Genomic DNA, 8,817 nt, shown 5'->3' with positions numbered 1-8,817 from the left:
CACTACACCCCTGTGTTTGTGTGTATGTGCAGTGGTGGAAAAAGTACTTGCATTTTAGTATCAATACTGCAATGTAGAAATACTCCATTACAAGTAAAAGTGCAGAATTCAAAATGTAGGCTACTTGAGTAAAAGTACGAAAGTATTGACATCAAAAAGTACCAAATGTTTGAAAATAGCAGATCTACAAGCTCACGTGTCGCAATATGATGCGTTGTGAGCTTGTAGATCGGCTATCGTAGATCGTACTAAAAACTGGAAATACTCAAGTAAAGTACAAATACCTCAAAACTGTACTTAAGTAAATGTACTTAGTTACTTTAAACCACTGTGTCTCTCTCTGTTTGTGTGTGTGTGTGTGTGTGTGTGTGTGTGTGTGTGTGTGTGTGTGTGTGTGTGTGTGTGTGTGTGTGTGTGTGTGTGGGGAGGGGGGTTGGGGGGGTCCTATTAGTGAGGTTGCTGTGATTATGGAAAGCTCAGTCTGCCTTCAGGGGGCCTGTGCATCGTCTCCTGTGGTGCACAGAGATAGCCTTTGACCCTTGCTTCCTGCTAACAGCAGAGACACACACACTTGTTGACCTTGACATTGATTTCAAACTGTGTGTGGGGTGAGAATGGGGGGGGGTGCTGGCCCTGGGGATGCACCAGCAATTGTGTGAACGTGTTCATGTGCAAGTACACGCGTGTGTGTGTATGTGCACGAGTGTGTGTGTGTGTGTGTGTGTGTGTGTGTGTGTGTGTGTGTGTGTGTGTGTGTGTGTGTGTGTGTGTGTGTGTGTGTGTGTGTGCGTGCGTGCGTGTGCGTGTGGGTGTGGAGGGACACCGGTTCCCATGCTGCTGCTCTGACTCAAAGTTTGATCCCAGGAACATGCTTAGCCTTCACACAGGATGGAGAGAGCGCTTGCTGACAGTGCGGCAGACATACACCAGCGGCGCTGCGCAAACACACACCCACCCACGCACCCACACACACACACACACACACACACACACACACACATGGTGTCTATCACACGCTATCCCTTACTCCTGTTCTCCTCTCCCACACACTTCACACTAAGCGCAAACGTACACACACAGCGCCTAATAACTCGCAGTGGCTTTATGGTCTGTTTATTTGCTCGTACAAGGGGTCCTTTCTTTGAGATAACACAGTGATTGGGGGAGTAAATCAGTCTTTTCGAGCTATATGCCTCCTCACCGCCCAAGTTGAGGCTGCGTGGAGTGAAGCTCTCTGGCTCCGCTTTTAGTAAACTGTCCTAACCCCTGTCACGGTGCCTTATATTAGACCCTGTTTCTTAATGCGTTACAGGGACGTGCTGGCCATTGGGAAAAGCGGGACAACTCCCGAACGGCCGGTTCATTCCCGGCCGGTCCAGGCCGTCCATTAGGGAAAAAAAATAAAATAAAAGGTTGGCCTTCGTTCCATTTTGGGGGCTGGGCGGCCAACAAAGTAAATCGTCACTGTCGGGCAGAAACTCCAAGTTTCAAATGTATAAATCTTTTCGCAAAGCAAAGCCCTGCTTCATCATACAAGGCCGTCGGACAAAAGTAGTGAAAACAGCAGATCTACAAGCACACAATGCCTCGCGGTGCGAGGCGTTGTGTGCTTGTAGATCGGCTATTTTCACTAGTTTAGATCATTTTTTAAATGATAAATACAAAACAAACGGTTTTGGACATACAAGGTTTCCACCCGACAACAACGAAATATAATTCATGTAATTGGCCCACTGGCTTGTTTGTCACTTGTCATGATCTGAAATGGCAAATCTTTGAGTAGCAGCAGCGCTATAGAGAGAGATCTCTCTCTATAGCGCGCAATGAGGGCCTCTCCAACTCTTTTTCCCCGGGCTGAATCAGGGGTCCAGCACGTCCCTGATGCGTTATCTCCACTTCTGTCTAAAGCTCCCCGGTACAGCCAAGCAGGGGCGTCACAAGGGGTAGGAAAGTTACTGGGGCCCAAGGTGGAGGGGCCCTAATAACTTTATCTATTGAAAAATAGCAGATATACAAGCTCACAGCGCGGCACCGAGTGCCGCGCTGCGAGCTTGTAGATCTGCTATTTTTGAAAAGTTGTGAAAATGTGTGAAAATCTTTGAATATTATGTATTTTTTAAGCGAACATTTCGAACTCAAATTTTGCTTCTGGGGGTCCCTGGAACTAAATATTTTGAGATCGGGGTCCGTGGCCAAATACATATCATCTTGGGGGTCCTTGACATAGGTTTCTTGCACACATTTTCACGATTTTTCAAAAATAGCAGATATACAAGCTCGCAGCTGTGAGCTTGTATATCTGCTATTTTTCAATAGTTAACATTCATGGGGGGCCCGCAGTCAATCCTTGTACCCAGGGCCCAGAATTTGGTGTGACGCCCCTGCAGCCAAGCCCCCTCCTCAGTGGGACATATACACCCCTAATCCCTTTATTATCCTACTCTTCCCTGCTCAGTAACCCAACCTACTGTAGCGTCCCGGGCTATTATAGTGACTGAGCAGAGGATTCCCAGCATGTTTGTACATTATTGTTCTATTATTATGTTATTGAGTTATGGTTCGCCGAGGGAATACATTGAGAGGATTTGTGTTGTTGTGATTGAAGTAATTGGTTTATGTTCAGTCGAACCGTTTATTTTATGAGTGTTTTTTTTCTGGGAAACACCCTGAGTTATACGTGGGTTGCTGCAGGGAGCACGCCCTGTCGCCCTCCATTCTGTGTGCTTGTGTTTCTGACTTGGTTTGGTGCTTTGGGTGTGGGTGTTAGGACTACAAATAAATGTTTCCTTTAAAATGTCATTGTTATTAGGGCGGTCACGATTATGACATTTTACTTGACGATGAATTTTCACTCAAATCATTTCGATTGGCTTTTAGGCTTTGAAGTTTCACATGGCAGATATGAAACATAACCTAAATATACAAAGAAATTACTGACATATTTGACGACTTTATACTTAAAAAAGAACATTGATAGTGGAAATAGCTGATCTGCAAGCTCACAACGCGTCGCGTAGATCAGCTATTTCCGCTATTTTTTTACTTTAAAAAAAATATGAACATTTTTCAACATGGAAACGATTATGACGATTATGAAAAATAATCGCGATTATGTCAAATAATTGCGATTAGACGATTATGTAATAATTGTGACAGCCCTAATTGTTATTGCGACTGTAGGTCGCAGATTAGTATGTAAACAGTCACAGCTTGTCTGTATGTGTGTATCTCTGTCTGTCACGCCTGACACTGTGGTTCTATATATGGGTTTGTCGCTCTGACATCATGCTCTGACGTCACTGTGATGTCACACTAACAGAATCCCTTTTATGCCCATATATGGAGTTCCCTGATGTCAGCAATATTAAGTCCATATCTAACAGGACTTCATATGGGAATGCCCATATATGGAGGCCACATCGGCCACATACCACACTAACAGAATCCATGTATGGCAAAGACAGATGGCCAAGACAGCCCATATCTGTGTGGCTGGTTCGACAGACAGGCATCTCCATGTATGGGCATACACGGGTATGATGCCAGATGTCATAGATGTCATATAGGACTTTCACATAATAACGAATAACTGAGTAAGCATGTTTGGAATCTCACAGCATATCTCCATACAGTACATGGATCTCCATATATGGGTCCCAGGGGTCTCCATATATGGGTACCTGGTCCGATATACATCACTGACCAGGTGGCCAAGAATTGGCGCGACCTCGCATGTCTCCCTGAGGCGTCTTACTAGTGACTACTCCTTCGGATCAGAACCCCACTACGACACTTAATACCCTAACTGTGGCACCTGTCTCCTGTGAATTTATAGTACCTTAACCTACGCCTATAAATGTGTATCCGAAATAGCGCCCCTTGATTTCGAGCACTTGGAATTGTAGGAGTTGGCATTACATTTAGTTCGACTCGATCTATTGTGAAAATAGCCGATCTACATGGTCTACATGCGAGGCATTGTGAGCATGTAGATCGGCTATTTTCAAAATTTCTGCCTCTAATATTTGACCAATGTTTGACCAGGGGTACTAAAAAGGTCTTTAAAGGCCTTAAATTGTCACTTTAGAAATGTGCAGATACATTTATACTGTATGTTGGTCTGTTTACTGTTGAGTAGGAGAACAATGTTAACATTTAGCTAAACATCTGGGGACCTCCCAAAATAATTTGGGGACCCCAACCCACAGGTTGAGAACCATTGTACTAGATAACTTCATCATAGTCCAAATAGTTAAGGTGAGCAGTTATTATAGAAGATGGTTGTGATACAGGCAGCGCTGCAGGGTTTAGTTGTTTACAACAATCCCCTCAAGTGTACAGTACAATACAATGGAGTTTGCTACCACTGTGTTTCAATGGAGATTCTCCAAGGACACGTGATGAAATAACAACGATAGACAAAGGCCACACGTCAGCCAGTTACTCGGGTCAGCCTGCCAGGGAGGCTGCTTAGTTTGTGAAAAAGCAATGCGATCGGACCAAGCGGAATCGGTGGAGAAGCGGAAAAGGCTGTGTTAACATTTTGTGGCATTTGTACTTTCAACTGAGTTGTTCTTAACTCAGTGACTCCAGATTTTCTTACCTTTTAACGTGGTCGCGTCTCCATCGTGCACAATGGTGCACGGATCGTGCACAGATCGTGCACCATCTTGCATTTTCTTGCACAGTTTATGGGAGTCAATGGAGAATCGGTTTCCATATCCGGTCCAGACAGGAAGCACTTTCTTTTGGCCACTTCGGCACTACGTTGCGGAGATACATTTTTTTGATATTCTTTTATAAATATGAAAGACTAATATCTTGTCAAAGTCGCCGGTGGCACGCTGGACGGACCTTTATATCTCGTCAAACGTGTCACTTGTCAAGTTAATTTGTTCTCAATCATTATCATCATACATGTTTGCTACAGATCTAATCTGCATTTCTACAGCATAAAATGTTGGTGGTGCTGGGAGTAAATCCTCTGAAAACGTTCCCAAAAAACTGCATAATGATTGACAGACTAGGCCCACCCATGGTTATGCCTGACCCTGATCCAGTATGCCACTTCCCAGTATCCGAGGTCATAGCTTTCCAAATCCCCTGTCATCCCCACCCATTTCTCATACCCTGACTCTTTGTCTTATCTCAACATTCTCCACCTCACTACCCCTCTACCCTCTCCCAACCAAACCATGTACCCCCAGTACCCAGTATTGGCGCCCCTCCCCGGTGATGTGTTCGGGCCGCAGGTCGTTGGGTTTATCCTCAGCTGGTCTCGTCACACTGATGGACAGGGACAGTTGGGTTTCCTGGCTCCAAATCAAGGCCGGCGCTCGGCCTGGGAGACAACGCTCCATTCAATGAGGGGGACCATTCCACAGGGGAGAAGCCTGGAGTTATTCAATCCACTGTTTCTCTCACTTGGCCATACCCAAACAACTCCACATACACTCACATCAACACACACACAAAGGGAGATGGGGGAGAAAGTCACGGCGTAAAAAAAAAGTACTTGTGCACACACATTCACACCACATGCATGCGGGAGCACATGCTACACACTGGTCAAGATGAAGAAAAATGTAAGTTGGCTGGACTACAAAGATATCATGTGACTGTGATCTGAGTTTTCACCTATCTCATTTAGACGAGTATCGGGATCCTAAAACAATAAACACAAGTCACAAAGCGTCGGGTTCACGAAGGAAGACGCCGATTTCCCCTCAGTTCCAGAAACCCCTCCGTTCGCTTCTGCGAAGGGCAATTTATCTGCATGATGATGCAATCATCTCATTTGAGGGAAATATCATGGCGAAATATTTTCTGCATTACTGTTGATTTGCCGGTCTGCCAGACCTGTTCAATAATGAGGAATGGGCCAACAAACACCATGGTTTTAATAATGTGCAGTGACTCACCCAAGCTTCACCCAGAATGTCAAGTAAAATCTCTCACAACAGTCGGCTTCCAGCGGAGGCTGTCAACAGGCACGTGCACACATAGACATCAAAGGGGGCTTGAGCCCCTGCCTTTTTACCCTTTCCAGACCATAAATGCAGTTTTTACTATGGTGAAAGAAATGCAAATGCCCTCTTTCCATGCCATACCTGAAGGCAGCATTCAAGAGAATTGCCTTGTCCAAACTCTCCTGAACTTGAAAGAATTGCCCTCTCTGTGTAGAAATCCATGCCATTACGCCACATCTCCAGTATTGACTTGATTATGCTTAGTTCAGTGTGGTTTCACACACCGAAAATAGCCGACTGCGATGCGTTGTGAGCTTGGAGGTCTGCTATTTTCGGTGCTTCCACCAAAAGGCCCTTTTGGAAGTTTCAGCCCCTGCCTCTCTAACATTCTCTGCACGTTCCTGGCTGTCATAGTGACGGGAGTAGCATTGACCCCACAGACAAGAGGCCTGACCAGACCAGGAAAGGAACGAGAAAGGACTTGAGGGGCTTGTCCCACGGGGCCATGGGGCCGAATGCTGTGTGTGTGTGTGTGGGGGGGGGACGAAGGACGCATGAGAAATGATGCAAGGCCCTGCTATTCCTCAAGCTGCACCAGTGACAGCTCGATTACGGGCGGCATTACAAACCATTAAGTGCTATTAATCTTGCAGGCTGGCGCAAGTCATCACGGGCCATTCATCTCGCACGACCGAGGGTGTGAGTCATTATGTGTCATTAATCTCCACTCGCTAGGCACAGGGCAAGGGGGCATGGGAGGGGGCACGGCAGGGCTGCGGTGGGGTGGGGTGGGGGGGTATGGTGGTGGTGGTGGTGGAGGGGTGCTGCCCACAGGACTCCGTCCTCGCCGAGCGGGTCTGAAGGTCAGAAGTCTGGCAACGCCGCCGCTGCAATGGCGGGGCATTCATCAACGGCAGCATGCAACACAAAGGCACTTTGGTGTGTAATTGTTTCCTTACACGGTCAAGGTGTCAGAGGGGTTAATCAGACAACCGTGGTGCCCCTTCACTCCGACATGCACACACACACACACACACACACACACACACACACACACACACACACACACACACACACACACACACACACACACACACACACACACACACACACACACACACAACCAGCTCTCTCCCTCTCTCTCTCTCTCTCTCTCTCTCCCCCGTCTTTCTGACAATCTCAGTCTCAAGGGCTGTATTTTGATTCTCTTACCAGCTCTTATGCCTTAACTTAAAGGTCTGCCATACTGTCTCTGACTACCAAACTTTTCGTCGGAGAGTTCTGACATTCCGACGTGCAGCTTTCGGAACTCTATTTCGGGTTAATGCTTTTCAGAAGATTCGAGTGACGTCTTTTTGTAGTTGAACGGGACCATTCAGATGAAAAGTTCGGAGGTCGGAGACAGTATGGACAGACCTTTAAATTAAGGCATAAGAGCTGGTACTTAAGACAAAATAGAGACCTTAAGTCTTTTTATGTATGCTCAGGGAGCTTAAATGCACTAAACCACAGGCTAATTGCAGGTCGCATAACCTGCAATACGAGGTGTAATGCATTATGCATCGGGACTGAATAAGGTTGTTGACCTCTCAGACCTTGGCGAGTCCAGGACCTGAGCCACCTATTAATGTCAGATAGAGGCAAGGCCACCTCTCTCTCTACCTCTCCCCCCCTCTCTCTCTCTCTCTCTCTCTTGCCTCCCTCCCTCGCCCCCCACCTCCATCTCATCCACTCCCCAAAGGACCATAAAACTATGGGAAACTCCCGGCGTTGTAATGTGACTGCGTTTAAACATAATGCTATCTGCAGCAGCACTGCGTGCCTTGCACCCCGAACTCCTGCACTGCTCCAGTGTCCAGATGTTTCACCGGGGATCCAAAAACACTGGCTAGGTCGTTTGCATGCAAGACTAGAAGGAGAGGGGGGGGGGGGGGCTCCAGGGGAAGAGCAGAATGCAGAGCAGTGTTGTCACAGTGTAATGCCTAATTTATGCTCCGTCGTATGTGGCGCGCTCACAATGCTCTGTGGAGATGACGCTTTACAATCTTGTGGCTTGTATGTCGTTACTGTTGGGTGGAAACCATGTATGTCCAAAACAAAACCGTTCTTTTTTTACCAGCTTGTGGAGCAAGCTGGTCTATATTCAGTCGCTGGCTGTCCTTTAAAACAAAGCTTGTGTGTACACAAAAACATTTCCCCCTCCCCTCTATGACAGGCATCCAACAGGTGGTTGTCTTTGATGCTTTCATTGATTAGAGAGATCACTAACGAGGACTTGACACTTTTATGTCAAGTCCACACAATCAATTACTTAGAACCCCTTTGAAGTTCAAAGGGAGCAATTATAAGAACTCTGGCTGAGCTCCCTCCCCCTGACAAAAACGTCCCTCCACTGTTTCTGTTGACATTAATGTCAACATAAAGCGTGGAACAGAACAGAAATACAGCCAGGGGATGTGTCTTTCTGCAAGGAAATACCCCAGCACAATAATATAGTTACTGATGAAGGGAAATGACTGCTAAAAATGTATATACACTAGAAGTTTGCGGCCCTTTGGGCCGCAAAAGTCTAGAGTTCAGGCCGCTGCGCGGCCTTCACCGCCATGTTGCGGCAGTGTGGTGTGTGTAATGGCCAAATATGGGTAATTCTTTTTTTGAGAAAAAAAAGTTTTTTGAGAAAAAAAAGGTTTTTGAGGAAAAAAAGTTTTTTTGAGAAAAAAAAGTTTTTTGAGAAAAAAAAAGTTTTTTGAAAAAAAAAAGTTTTTTGAAAAAAAAATATATTTTTTTTCTGTGCGTTCAGGCATTCCGGAGAAACGGACTCCTTCACCTTGCCTGGTAGGCGAGGTTA

The sequence above is a fragment of the Nannobrachium achirus genome (genome assembly GCF_963921795.1).
Source record: "Nannobrachium achirus genome assembly, chromosome: 2".
Lineage (NCBI taxonomy): Eukaryota > Metazoa > Chordata > Actinopteri > Myctophiformes > Myctophidae > Nannobrachium > Nannobrachium achirus.
This window is presented reverse-complemented; position numbering follows the sequence as displayed.